Source organism: Numida meleagris, chromosome 2, assembly GCF_002078875.1.
Source record: "Numida meleagris isolate 19003 breed g44 Domestic line chromosome 2, NumMel1.0, whole genome shotgun sequence".
NCBI lineage: Eukaryota > Metazoa > Chordata > Aves > Galliformes > Numididae > Numida > Numida meleagris.
The window spans coordinates 15,231,835-15,246,449 of NC_034410.1; the positions used below are offsets into that span (position 1 = coordinate 15,231,835).

Genomic DNA, 14,615 nt, shown 5'->3' on the forward strand with positions numbered 1-14,615 from the left:
ACATAATTTATACCTGCTTCAGGTAAGGCTGGTTTGCCAGAACTCTAACTGTTCCTAGAAATAGCGTTTATTTCTCCCTTTCGCTCTGTCTTTTCCTATTTACCACCTGAAAATCTGGCTTGAAATAGTTAGCATATAGATCTGTGAGAGTCATATGTGGTCAAACAAAGAACGTGACCTTTAAAATATATATCTGAAGTATTGTCCCAAAATAATAAGTCGTATTTATTTACCTAAAATCTGTCTCACACATGCAAAGTATCAAGAGTCATTTGAAACTTAAAGATTCATAATAAAGTTAAGAACAAGAAAAATAAAGGCCATGAGCATATGCTTACAACCACTCTATAATAATCAACAAGGCTTTCTTTATGAAACGTCGTGTTTCTCTTAGTTGCTGCTTTAGTTAAATCCACACAGGACTACAGAAAGGGAAACATCTCAGTTCCTGTATAAAATACAATCTTTTCCCTCGATGGCAAGAGGAAAATCATGATGCATAAGAATTCTTTAATATATTTGCCTTTAGAGTTTATTGACTTTACTTCTACTGGTATTTTACCGCGTAGGAATAACATTTAGTTACCCAAACTGAATCCTTGCTGACTTAAAAACCCATCCATTCAGCAACGTTTTGAACAAGTCATATTAATTTAAGCAGCATGAAGCAGAGCGTGCTGGGTCAGCCAGCTGTAGTTTGAAGGTTTTCTTTCTTGAATAATAAAGCCTAAAAACGTGTGCTATAAATCAGGATCCAGTGAGCGAAAGGTGGAGCAAACACCCCTGTGGGATCAAGTTAGATCAAGTTAGTACTTGAATTTGTATCATCTTAGAATATCTTTCAGATTTATTTATGAGGTAGCCGACTGATTTTATCTCATCCATGCGCGGCCGCTGTCCAGCTCTGCCTACATCAGGCACTCCAATCTGCCTATATCCGAGCGGCAGTAGCTCATGCTGTGTTGGGAAGAGGTAACCACTGATGGATATGGTTTTGATTTTGGAAAAGTGAGCTGTCTGTCTTTATCATGGATTAAGGTATCCTGCAAGGTACGCACACGCCACGCTTTGAGCAGCCCCACAGCCAGGCCCTCCATCTGGTTCCCATAACGCTCCCCAGCTACATTTCATCTCATAAGCCGGGGAGACGACACAAGATTAAAAGCAGGCCCAATGGTGATGGATTTCAGGAGTCGGGGCAGGTATTCTAATTATGTAACACATGTAGTCATTTCTGGTACATAAATTGACTTTTTACCGGCGCGTATTTTATTGGTACCGATCTCTCAAAGAACAGGCACTTTGAACAGCATCAGCCTGCATGGATGCAAGAAGGGGAGGAAAACTCGTGTTTTGTCCATTCTGTCTGGCCTTTAACTACCTTACAACACCAGGAGAGCAGCAGGCAGCAGCCTGAGCCCTCCCAGCTGTGAAGGTCAGACATGTGCTGCAGGACTCGCCGTTCCTCAGAGCCACCAAATCCGCCTCACTGCCCCACCTGGCAGCACTGCTCACCGCCCTACTGCTCCCTGAAAGGAGGCTGTGGTGAGGTGGGGATCGGCCTCTTCTCCCAGGTAACAGCAATGGGACATGAGGGAGTGGCCTCAAGCTGCAGCATGGAAGGCTCAGGTTGGATATTAGGAAAAATTTCTTCTCAGAAGGAGTGGTGAGACACTGGCTCAGGCTGCCCAGGGAGGTGGTGGAGTCACCAACCCTGAAGGTGTTCAAGAAACGTGTAGATGTGGCACTGAGGGACATGGTTAGTGGGCACAGTGGGGGTGGTCTTAGTGGTCTTTTCTAACCGTAACAATTCTATGTTCCCTAAGCTCACACCAACACACTGGGTGGGATTCAGGGGCTGCAAGCTTGCTAACTGGCTGATTCTATTACAGCTCTGGGGACATTTTTAGCCCCAGAATCTGATTTAGCATTTCTATAGGCACTATTTCAAGAGAAGCCATATAGCAAGCATTACACTTACTTAGCAATATCTGTCCGAGAATTGGTTGAAGTTACTTCCATTGTTTTTGAAATAAAAATGATTTATTTAGGCCCATGTTCAGGAATATCATTCAGCTATAAGTTTAAATAAAATAAGCTAGAAGCAGAATAAAATAAATCATCTGAAGTATACTGAAATATCTGGCAAGGAAGGTTTCTGAACTATTTTCAGTGGATTTCTGACACAGCTAACACGCAACAGAATTAATGGGCATCCTAATGCAATGAACCATGCGGGTGCTCCAGTAAGTAAGAGGTTAATAGCTTTTCTGAGTTGAATACTGAGAAATTTAAAGTATATCTCCTCCAAAGTCAAAACATAGTCAGTTTGCTAGAAATTGCGCAAGCTGTTTCCCTATCCTAACAAAGCATCAATCTTCTATGTGGCCCAGCAGATAACTGGTTTATCAAGCAGAACACTGAATTTGTAGTTATTTTGCAGCAGTGCAAGTCAGCACCTAGCACTGGTGTCACGTCAGGATCTCATCCCAGGAACACTCACATGTGTAGCAAGCCCCCGCCCAGGATGGGCACATGCTTCCACAATGGACACCAAAGCCAAAAGTCAGCCCCAAGGCTTCCTTTTCTCCTGCAGACACCAAGAAGCAGCAAACTGCTGCTGTGATGCACAGGGGCCCTGAAACCTCCCCAGGTTCCCTCCACCTCACAGGGAGATAGATGGGAGCAGAATTCCTGGATTCCCCACTTGTGCTTCAAACCAGTGGGTCAATAGAGTACCTGCATGCTTGGGATGAACCTCATTTCCCCCAGAATGGAATCCAGAGCTTCCACCTGTTCGAAATCAAAGGAACATTTCACAGAGCTCACTATTTAACCAAATTTACCCTACAGGATGCTTTTTTCTTATCCCCCAGGAGGGCACAACTCCAAGATTGTTGAAAAGTTCAGCAGGGGACAGCATTACACTGCCTCTGTGTGCATTGTAGCCCTATATTTATGTATGCATTTAGTTACAAATTATTTCCATGGCCGGTTTTCTTTTTCAGCAGCCTGTGTGAATTCTTTCGAGATGACATTAAATCATTCAGCTGCACCCATTGTGTTGGACTGAATATAACACAGACCAAAGAACATATAGGCTGAGTGCCACTCCGTCTCTCAGGAATTACATGCTTGCTAGAAGTAAATTATGGTGTATTATAACACAAAATATTGTCACAAGCTATTTGTGGCTAAACACCAAAACAAAGTAATATGTGGCAACATCTGATACACAATTGACTTAAAGACATTTGCTCTAAGGAATTAGTTGCTAACCAAAATGGTTGCCATTAACATGTTTTGTAACAGAACTTTGCAGAAAGGCAAAGCAGAGCAGCTCATGTGGCTGCAAGAAGCCCCGTCCTTGGCTCACACAGAGCTTGGCCACCCCTCACCCCATCCACCCCACCCAAGCAACAGGAGCCAGAGCCTCCATGCTGCTCTCCAGCTCCGTGCTGATCTGTATGGAGCCCAGCGCTCCCCATACGCTCCAAACTGCTCTCATTTACTTTTCCATTTCTTTTCACCCCATTTGTTTCCCCAAGCCCTCAGGAGCCATCCTGACCAGAGCCCCTGGATGCTATCACAGTACAAATAATTTGAGGTGAAAAGGGCTCCGTTCTGAAAATGGAAGTTGTTGGACTCTTGGAAAGAATTTGAACCTTTCTAGAATAAATAAAACATCTTATATGTTATTCAAATAACTCACTTTCATCTCTCTTTTTATTTCATCAAAGTTAATTGGAAAGAAAGAAAGAAGTCACCAGGACGCATTCCAGGAGTCTCCTTGGTATAAATCAGGCAGCACGCACTGCAGACCAGTAACAATGAAATGACCCCTTAAAATATTGTGTTTCCTGCCAAGCATAACTTCTTCAAACTCTTTAAGCTTTACCATTGGCCAAAATCTGGGAGCTGAAAGCCTGCCTTTTTCCTAGTTGAAGTTGAGGCACAATTCAGAGAAAGGAAAAGGGGTGAAAGCAACCCATCTCCATCGCTGTCTGCGGTAGAAAAGCAGGTCCAAGAGCTAAGGAAGAGCAACTCTCAGCCTCTAAGCCCCTGAACTCTGAGATGGGATTAGCCCATCAGAACCCCCATCGGGAACTGGGGTACCTCTCTTTCCCAGCACACCTGTGGTACCTCACACCCCTGTTGTGATCGGCCCATTCACTTCCAGACAGGATCCTGTCCTCAGTGAGCAAGAAGTGAAGGGGAGGACAGAGGAGTGAGGTGGGAAGGGCTCGTGAGGGACCTGTCCACACTGTGCTCCATCAACACAGAAATCAGAACCACAAAGTCCACCAGTTCTATTTAAATGTGAATGGAAGACAAATACCACCGAGTTTTTCTCCCCCCAACTCTTCAGGCTCACAACTCGTTACTGCAGTGCTGCTGATGCGCAGGTGCTAAAGGGCCACAGGGAACACAAGCAGTGACTAACAGGAGGCAGTAAATGGGGAAAGCCAAAAGGAGGTTTCTTTTAGCTCCTCCCGTGTTACCCAGTCATTCAGAACAAGAAAAAACACTGAGAAAATAATTCATAATTTGCTCTTAAGTAGAACCTACTGTTAAAGCAAATCAGAGCAGTTTGAGCATTAAGTATTTGGTATGCATCTGCAGAGGAAAAATGCATCAGAAGAGTAGGAGACAATGTGTGTAAGCACGGACTGCATACACAACAGTGGGTGTCACCGAGAACACAGAACACACTCAGAAAGGACAACAGTAATACCTGAGACATGAAATTCTTTATGCCAAAAGATTTCAGAAAATAGCTCATCTCCAATGTATTTTCCTCCAATCACTTTCTGTTAGACAAATAACAGTGGTAATAGCCCTCTTCACAATCCCCTCCTTCAGAACAAATGTGGTTGGTTTGACTGCAGCATTAAAGAGATCTCCTGTTTTGGAAGGAGAAAACCCGTGCTGTTCTTCTGCCTCTCCTGCTCCCAGAACTCAGGTCACTTTAGGCAGTTCTTAACAGAACAGTCACACTCAAAAAAGAAAATCTAGAACACGGCAAACAACTCTCCCCTGTGTTCTGCACATCTGACAGCTGCAGACACTGAAGTGCGATTGGATACTCATGGCTCCTGCAGCTTGCTTTTTATTATCTCTGCTTATATTTATACATTTATCTATATATCTATTTATTTGTAAAAAAAACGTGCCATTTATCGCCTATATTACGTATATACACACACATATCATTCTATATGTAAAATCACCACTGCACCAAACTGTAGGAAATGTTTTACCACGTGCAGCAAGGTTCCTGTGCGAGGACAGTCACAAAAAGCACGGACCAAGCCAACAGACACAAAGGCCACGGAGCCAGAACACCCGTTCCGCAGGCTCCCGCAGTCGACCTTTTAACTCCGCCTCATGGCGTAGTTCACAAAATAAGCTGCTGCCATCTTATGGAAGAGGCTTTGAAAAGCATTTGGCCTATAAGCTCTTCCTCCCTTGCTGCTTTTCTCACATCATTTGGTTTACCCTGTAATTAATAATGACTTTAAAATTAAAAACAAGCAAACAAACAATTTCTTTGCTCTACAATGATCTGCCTATTGTGGTGAATTCTGCTTTGTGGAAGTCATTTCAGCTCTGATTTTCCTGTATTTCCCAGAGCACCCAGGAAGTCAGAGGGAGCGGTGCGCTGTGACAGGGCAGCACACAGCTGGGCGGCGACGGCCCACGCCACCTCATGCAGAGGCTCCTCGTGCCACCCAGCAAAAACCAGCTGGGGCCCTGCAGCTGCTGCAGGATAAAGGCATGACTTCTGCTCCATCTTTAGCAAGCCATGCTCCATCTCCGGCCTTCTCTGCACAGCCAACTTGAACCAGTTTAACTAAAGGTGTAATTTTTAACACGCTTACTAGGATCAGTGAGAGGATTCCAGCTAAATCAGAAGCCAGCACGTACACCAGGCTGTAATTTCTCCATCTGTAAGGCACAAAGAGCTGCAGGGAGATTTGCTGGGATGATTTGTGTTCAATCTCAAATGGAAATCCCTCCACGAGTTTCTGTGTTGCAGCAGGATAGAAAAGCGAGATCTCAGACAAGCAGTGCCCGTGAGAGGAGAGCGGGCAGGAAGGCTAAGGCATTGGTTTGCATTTAAATGTTCACTACTGCATCATAACATGACCTGTGACATTGTGAGAATCCTGCACTCACACACACACTTTTTTTTTTTGAAAACACCACAAAGTAAAGAAGTTGCAGGATTGTATTGGTAACCGAACAGGCAAGTAGGAAGACCTGGACTACAGGCCAGCTATACACAAGTAAGTCCCTGACAATGCAGTAGAAAGATGGTACGGTATTCATTAATAAAGAATGAATACATGTTTAAGTACTGTGCTGCTAGGAGACATGAACCAGAGAGAACTACAGCCAGAACAAAAAGGATTGCTAGGGGCTTTTACACCCTTCAGAACTGCACGGAACTACACCAAAGGGGTTGGGTAAGGAGCAAGCGGTGTGTGAGCTGAGTCAAAAGCCCGAGCCTTTAACCGAGGTTGGCCAGAAAGTAGAATAGCTGGAAAAAATTTAAAACATTTTTAAACACTGTTTATTGGGCATAGGTCTCTTCAGGAATTTTTTCTCCATTTTTAGGGAAAGCGTAAAGTAAGCACTAAGAGAAATTATGCAGGTTTTGAAGGAGTAGGGCAGGTAGTCTAAAGAAAAACTCCATACTACGTGGTATCAGTAAATGCACTGTCTGCTAAAAGAGCACATACATCCAGCACATGATCTCTACATCATTCTAAGAACAGAATTCTAACTGAGGTCTGCTCTAATCCAGAGGAAGAGTAATGGTGTCCTCTCTTACCTCAAGCCACACTGCAAAAACAACTGGACTCAGCCCCCCTTGGGTACACAAACTAATGGCTCCTGGGTCAAGCCATAATCCTTATTTCCCTCCACTCCAAGTGTTGCTATGTGAAGTTTTTATACAGTATCACCAAGTTTTTAAGAAGATACCAATACCATACTGGAGGAAAAGAGCCACTTGTCGTCACATTTGCACCAGATGGGACCTTAAGCACATTAGTTCAAGCTAAAGGTGTCTTTGTCCTTGGAAGGGATTTCACATAAAAATTTGTACCCAAATACTCAAAAGTGAGCTTGCCACCTAACCTCCTAAATGCTTCTGCAGAAACGAATACCAGCCTCACTGTGACTTAGCAACTCTACCATCCCAAAGTGCTGCAGAGAGCAGGTGATCTGGAGAGCTCTACACTACATATAAGGAGAGCTGCAGATGCCTGAGACAAATGGACTATCTTCTTTCTCTTACATCAGTTTGCAAAGTCTAGTTTTGCAGCATTTCCTAGTTATGCCTGCAAATATCTTATTTCAATGTTCATATTGGTCTTTAAATAAAAATTCCAGCACTTTCATTGCCCCATATTAACTGAGAAATATAAAATTTCAGTAAGGAAAGAGACTGTGGTTTCAAGGGTCCACTTAGCCCCTAATCAGAGCAGAAAGGAAAGATTTTATATATATAAAGATATGAAAAACACATTGACTTTTGTCTTTTTAAACCTTTTTAAACTTCCCTCACAGGCTCCTCCAAGTAGCTCCATTTAAACCAGTCTTTCTGTGGTGCCCGGTGTTTTCTTTGGCAAATTTGGAGAGCTGAGCTTTGGGATACAAGTAAATTGCACCAAAAGACCAAAACGAGATTAGGAGATTCAACAGGAGTTCGTAAAAGTCAGTTGCACAAAAGCAAAAGGGGAATTTTTCAATCGGTCGTTTTAAAGATTAAAGCTCTGGAGGAAAGAGTTCTGCTTGGTGGCAACTCCTCTAACTATGGCAAAGCCAACAGGAAAGTGCATGCAAGAGGCGGAGGTCATGGAGAATGAGAACACACAAATTCACAGCTTAAATGCATTTTACGCATATTTGCTGACATTTTTCATCTGATGCACACAGGCATTTGTGCAATGGCACAGTCCTACAAATGGACTTTGCTGACAATTTGTTTTGCAAGCAATTTGGGGTTGGAAGACGCAGAAAGATAGATAGCATCTTTAACCTCACAGGGCTACTTTTCTTCATTTGTTCCTCTTCCTAATTTGCTCCCTCATTTTCCCATATTGGTTATGCCATACAAGCGTCTAGGGATATTTGCAAGGACAGATACAGAAGGCTTGGCCCATGCTGCAGCTGCGGGACAGGCTGCCAAAGGCTGCAGCAGGCGTGCAGTCATCGAGCAATCGCCCAGGACAAAGCATAAGAGTAGAAAACTAAAATATGAATGTAAACAACTGCAGTGATCTGGCTTTCAATTGTATGATTTACTTGCATAGAAAAAACACTCAACACCTGCCTGAGAAATCAGGGGCTCTTCATCACTTGTTTTCCCTGTGTGTATTTCCACGTTTCCCAGTGCACCCACCCAATTCCTGAAGCACAGCACCACTGGCATTGGTGAGCCCCAGGGATCTGCCTCAGCTTGGGAGCCGCTGGCAGCACTGCATGCTTCCAGGGGACAAAACTCCGCTTCTGGAATATTCAGGCTACCACAAGGTGCTTAAGCAAAACCTCCAGATTTTAAATGAACAAAGACCTGAAGATGCTTCCCTGTATACAAAACATGACTGCAGAAATACATAGCACTTCAGCCGCTTTCCTTGGAGTTGCACCAAGAATTAAGTCTGTTACTAGGTTTAAGCATTTTGATATGACTCCATGATTCATTTCCACACAGATGCATGAAAAACAACAAATGCTCAGAGTGAGTTTACATTCCTAGTTCTGCATTGTATTTACCCTAAAAAGCAGGAAATATTTAAAAGGCACTGCTTTGCAATGAGCAGCTTTCCAGTCCAGCAAGAAACTTAATTGCTTCTTTTTCATTTTTACATATCATGGATAAGACAGCCTTCAGCCTGGTTCTGTTCAGCATGGAGGCATCACCTGCAAACGCTGCTGTCAGCAGCAGCCCCAGTGAAAGGCTTTACAGCAAAGGAGATTAAAGCCAAGCAGGCGGAAAAGCATCCCCTGGTTAAAATTCCAAAAACTGTGGAAGAGGTCATATGTGGAAGCAAAAAAAGTAGAATAATTTGAGTTGGAGAGGACCCTTAAATGTCATCTGGTCCATCTCCCCAGCAGTGAACAGGGATGCCTACACTGGATCAGGTGCTCAGAGTCCCGTCCAGCCTGACCTTGAGCATCCCCCGGGATGGGGCACCCACCACCTCTACGGGCACCCTGTGCCAGTGCCTCACCACCCTCATTGTAAAAAAAACCTCTTCCTTATATCCAGTCGAAATCTTCCCTCTTTTAGTTTGAAACCATTTGCCCTTGTCCTATCCCAACAGACCCTCCTAAAGAACGTCCCGTTCTTTGTTACAGTCCCCCTTTAGATACTGAAAGGAGGGAAATTTAAGGACAAAAAGATGGCTTTTTCTTTCCATTTAAAGGATGAAAAGAGGCAAGCAGCATATTCCTATGCTTGAACTTACCCTCTGGCTTGGTCTACAGAAACCTGTTAGCTTTCCCGTCACATTTCATCACACATTTGTTCACACCCAGAAAGAGCAATACGCTGCACCAACAGCATTACTGCAGCCTTTCCACAGATCTGAGAAAGGACCTCCCTGCTTGAACACTTGGCTCTTCCAGCTCGACCTGCTAATTTAATGCCTTCTCTCTCCTCCAAGCTTTGTCTCAAACACCAAGTTACAGAAAAGGCTGTATGAGTAATGCCTGCAGAGTCTTGAAAACCCATAATTTCTTAGTTCAAACATTATTGCCAAAGCTTGAATGCTGTTAGTGCTCCAACAGATTATCATGGAAACCATTGGAAAGACCATTATTAACACTTACCTAAAAACACAGAAGGTCCTATACTGAGTTCAGCTCTGCAGTTTTTTCTACCCCTCTCTATGCTGACTCTGCCACATTTGAGGTCTCAGGCCCATGGGACTCAGCTGCCCTCCAATTCCAGCTTACAATGAAAGCAGGATCTGCCGCCTTGCACCATGCCATTTCTCTTACCTAGCACTTCCTAACACTCCAGAAGCAAATTACTCAAATTCATTCTAAAATAATTACCCACACATCTTCCTATGCCCATGCAGTTAAGCTACAGGAGGATTTTGCCAACACTGTCAGGAGCACTCTGAAGTGCAGTCTTGCAGGGGAATACATAGTGAAAGGCTCTGCCCTTTTCCGGCTGGAGAAACATACTTATGCCCACTAAAAACTAGATTTTAATCAGTGGTTTCTTTGAGGTAGCACACCTATAAAAAATAAAAATGTCATTTCAACCATGAAACCTTCACTCTACCTTTAGGCCTAGCCAGCATTACCAACCTCCAGCCCCCAGGCACAGCGAGACACCTGGGGTCACCATCACGGGTGTCTCTCCCATACTCCAAAGTGTAGATGTGTTTTGTTTTAATCTCATTGAAGTTCAGAGTCACGCAGGTTTTCAGCGTTCTTACAGCCACACCCATACAAACAACAAGCACAGCACTGCTGGGCCTCTCTGCAGCTTTGGCTTAGAGAGAGAGTGGTGCTCACCCACCTCTGAGATACGAGCAGATGGCCTGACAGCACAACCTTAATCCCTCCTCTCCTGAGCAACATAAACATCTTCTTCAAATGAAAAGAATCTCATCTTCCGCATCCCGCAGTGGGAAGCGGCAGATTTCTTTGTATCTCCTGCATTATTTTGATACGAAGACACCTCAAAGCTCGCTGCAGGAACGTGCTAGGGGTATGATCACTATTCACATGCACACAGCCGCCACCTTCAGCAGTTAATGCAAATGCAATCAGGAATATTGTGCTTTTCAAAACAATTGGACATGTCTCTGTGGCGCAATCGGTTAGCGCGTTCGGCTGTTAACCGAAAGGTTGGTGGTTCGAGCCCACCCAGGGACGGAGGCTCCCTTTTAAAGCCCAAGGGGAATCTCACGGAGGTCAAAAAGACAAAAGGAGGAAATCCGGCCCATGGGGAGGAATAACCCCAAACAGCAGCATGCAGGGGTCACCCAGATTTCAGCTCTGGAAAGAAAGGACACGGAGCTGCATTAGGAGTGGGGCCAGCGAGGCACAGGAGGTGATCCTTCCCCTAACTCCGCACTGAGAAGGCTCACAGGGAGCTTGTGAATGCATATAAACACCTGAAGGGTGTCATACACTTTCGAGTAGTGCCCGGTGACAGGACAAGAGACCCCTGGCACAATCCAGGAATTATTTCTGTGCTGTGCAGGCGACCAGACATTAGCACAGGCTGCCCAGAGAGGCTGTGGTCTCTCCTCCCTGCAGAACTACAGAAGCCACCTGGACGCCGGCCTGGCCCCCTGCTCTTGGTGTCCCCGCTGGAGCAAGGGTCAGCCCAGGTGGACACAGAGATCTGTTCCAATCTCATCTAGGATACTCTTCAGGAGAGAAATTCTTAGTCAAACTGCATCTAGGCAGATGTGGTCTCTGTCTTCTGGCACCCTAACTACCCATTTAACCAGGAACTTCAGCTTTGTCTTCATACCAAGCTCAGCCATTGTCAGCATACAAAGCCCAACTCTTGCCTGCCTGTTGTTACTGGAATCTTGTTCTTGCTCTTCAGGCTGCAGGCTGTGCTGTACCTACCCTGAATTACAGTAACTCACTGTGTCTGAAGTTGAGGTTCAGAGATTATACACAGTTACGTATTTACATTATATCTAATTAAAATAATTAAATGCCTTCACAATTTGGACTACTGCTACCTTTCTTCCCTGAACGCTGCTTTATAGCTTTGCTCCTAACCCTATAAAGCAACAAGCAGCTCAAACTTAAGTTACATTAAAGAACAAGTTTCATGCTGTCATGAACATTGCAATAGCTGCATTCTCAGATCAGAAAGCCCAACCTGACAGATACTAAAACTGGGAATCAAGAACTACTGAAAAGATCCAAGAAGACGACACTTCCAGAACCAAGTAAATCCAGAGCTGATCACTCCACTAGAAAATTTAATTACAACTGGACAGTTTTCTTTTTTTTTTTTTTAAATGGTGCTTCTGTGTTTTTTTGAAGCTTGTAAGATAACAGAAATAGAGCCCAATAGTCCTGGAACTTCACTAGGAATTTTGTATTATTTATATCTTAGATGCTACAGAAACCAGCATTATGAGAAAATTTTAGTAGTTAATCACCAGGACTATTGAAACTTAAAGGACCAGATGTTACTCTGGCACAAGCACAAGGTCAGAGCTTTTTACTCTTGCGTTTACATCACCCATGGAAGGTAAGCACGCAGCAGTTCGGAAACAGCTTCACAGTTCTCTGCCTACACATGCCCTTACACTTCAATTGAAGTGCCACAGGTACTCATGAGCAAGGTATGTGGAAACCTTACAAAACCTGAGTCTTAATACAGTATTAATGGGGTGCTTCTCTTTTTCCCCTCAAAAAACCTAACAGTTGGAAAAATTGCCAGGAAAAGCACCTTATATTTTGCCCTTGAAGGCTCAGCTACCTCCATAAACCATGCAACGATGTATCTGGCAACACGAGAAAGCCCTGCTCATCCTAATGCTGCTTCCTGATGCTCTCCTCAAGGAAGCATGAGACACTGGAAGTTATTACAGGAGCTTAGAACAAGATAGCACAGGTGGGCTGGATGCAGCACCTTGAGCATTTCATCAGTCCTCCAGCAGCTAAACAGTAGTAGCTTGTGGAGATCAAAATGTAGTCTGGCCACGTTCTGCAACTGTTTAAGAAAAAAAAGCAAACCACATCCAGTTCAGCCTCAAAATGTGTTGTTGTTTTTTTTTTAAACTACACAGAACTACAGGTGAAGATTAAAAGAACCATTGCAATTCACTACACATCATTCAAGTAACTGGCAGACAAGGAAAATAAAACAAAGCACACAGAGAAGTCGCCACTGCCATACGTAACGTCATCAAGACCACCGCTGCTTCCTGAAGCGCTGCCAAGGTCAGTGAGACAGTTGATGGCATTGTTCAGGGATTTACTGAACTGACATTTTCATTTTGTTACGGCTTACTTCGAGCCAGCTGCTGATCTCATTATTGCAGTAGGAGAACAGGAAAAGTGACTCTGCCCTTTGGATAAACGCCCTTCTAGCAGAAATACTAGACCAATAAAAAGAGCATCTCAAAGCCTGCACCAAAAGTCTGTCCCATCTTTTTTACCCATTTAAAAAAAGTGAAAGAAGGAATCCAAGACAAAAATCATAATATTCAGTGGTATTCTCAAGTGTAAATTCAAGATGATCCAGCTGTTCTGCTGTATTCTTCCAGGCTTCCAGAGGTTACAGACAACTTCTGCCAGCCATCAGTACCTAACTGATGACCAATGTTTTCAATATTGAAAACAAAGTAAATGAAATGGAAACAAGGCTTAATTCTCTTCCATGATCACATAAGATTTCCCAGTTATCTCACTGCAGTTCAGTATGCGCTTATAAAACTATCTACCGTGGAAAAGGACATTCATAGAATCACCAAAGTCGGAAAAGGTCTCCAAGATCACCCAGTCTAACCATCCACTTATCACCAGTAGGTCCCACTAAGCCATGTCCCTCAGTACAACACCTAAAAGTTTCTTCAACACCTCCAGAGACAGTGGACTCGAACACCTCCCTGGGCAGGGAATTATCATCCCCTTTATCCCTCAGCTATCCATTAAGGTAGTCTGAATGATCTGTTCCACATGCTTCTAAAAGCAATCCGGCCTTAAATCAGTAAGACAGAAATCACGATACATCCTTCGGTAGTTTTAGAATGCTTGCACTGCAGCCAAACAGTGATCGTGCACTTGGAAAAATGTTGGTACAATTCTCACCGGCAAAGAGAAAACAATGAAAATATGGAAAAATTTGAAAGATGGCAATCACAAAATTTAAAAAAGTTTGAAACAAAAGAAAACAGAGAGGAAGAACACATGACACTAAGTTTGCTCTAACATACTGGAAGCACAGGAACCCACCCCTCCAGTGCACAGCTCCTTGACAGAGGAATGAGGGAAGAAGTGAGACTCCTGGAAAAGCCATTCCTCAAGGACATAACTAAACATCCTTAGAAGAGAAAGAAGAAAATCTACTTGCACATCAACTTGAGAACCCTTAAAAAAAAAAAAGCAAAGACAGCTCTGTATGAGTCTTACTAAGCAGGCTGTTTCAGAATACTCCTCTCTCCCCCCACCCCATCTCTGATTTTCCAGGGAAAGGAGCAAATGATTTTATTCTTCTCCAGAACAATGCCCACAACTCAGAGTACCCTGTAGTTCCTCCCTCTGGGAAGAGAAGCTGTCAGATTAGGCAGAGTCAGAATAAAAGATGAATCCCAGACCTGTAATACAAGGATCTTTTTGACACAAACTAAAAGTTAACCTTCCCGATACAAAGATGCACCCAGACCAGATGGAAAAACAGAGATGGAAGTACTACAGGCCCCTGCCTGCATTATGGCATTTGCCCAATATTACTGAAATCATACCAAAATAAGTTATTCAGAGCTTTAATGCTTCTACAAGTTTCCACTGCTACTAACCTACACAAAACACGAACCAGTGACTTCAACACTAACAGTAAGATTCACTCAGCCCACATTCTGCATCATGAGACAGTAATACAAATC

General features: G+C 43.7%; 1 non-coding gene across 1 annotated transcript; it reads left to right on the forward strand.

Moving 5' to 3' along the window:
- TRNAN-GUU lies at positions 10,835 to 10,908 on the forward strand. The gene has a single exon. It is a non-coding gene; the product is annotated as a tRNA-Asn (tRNA).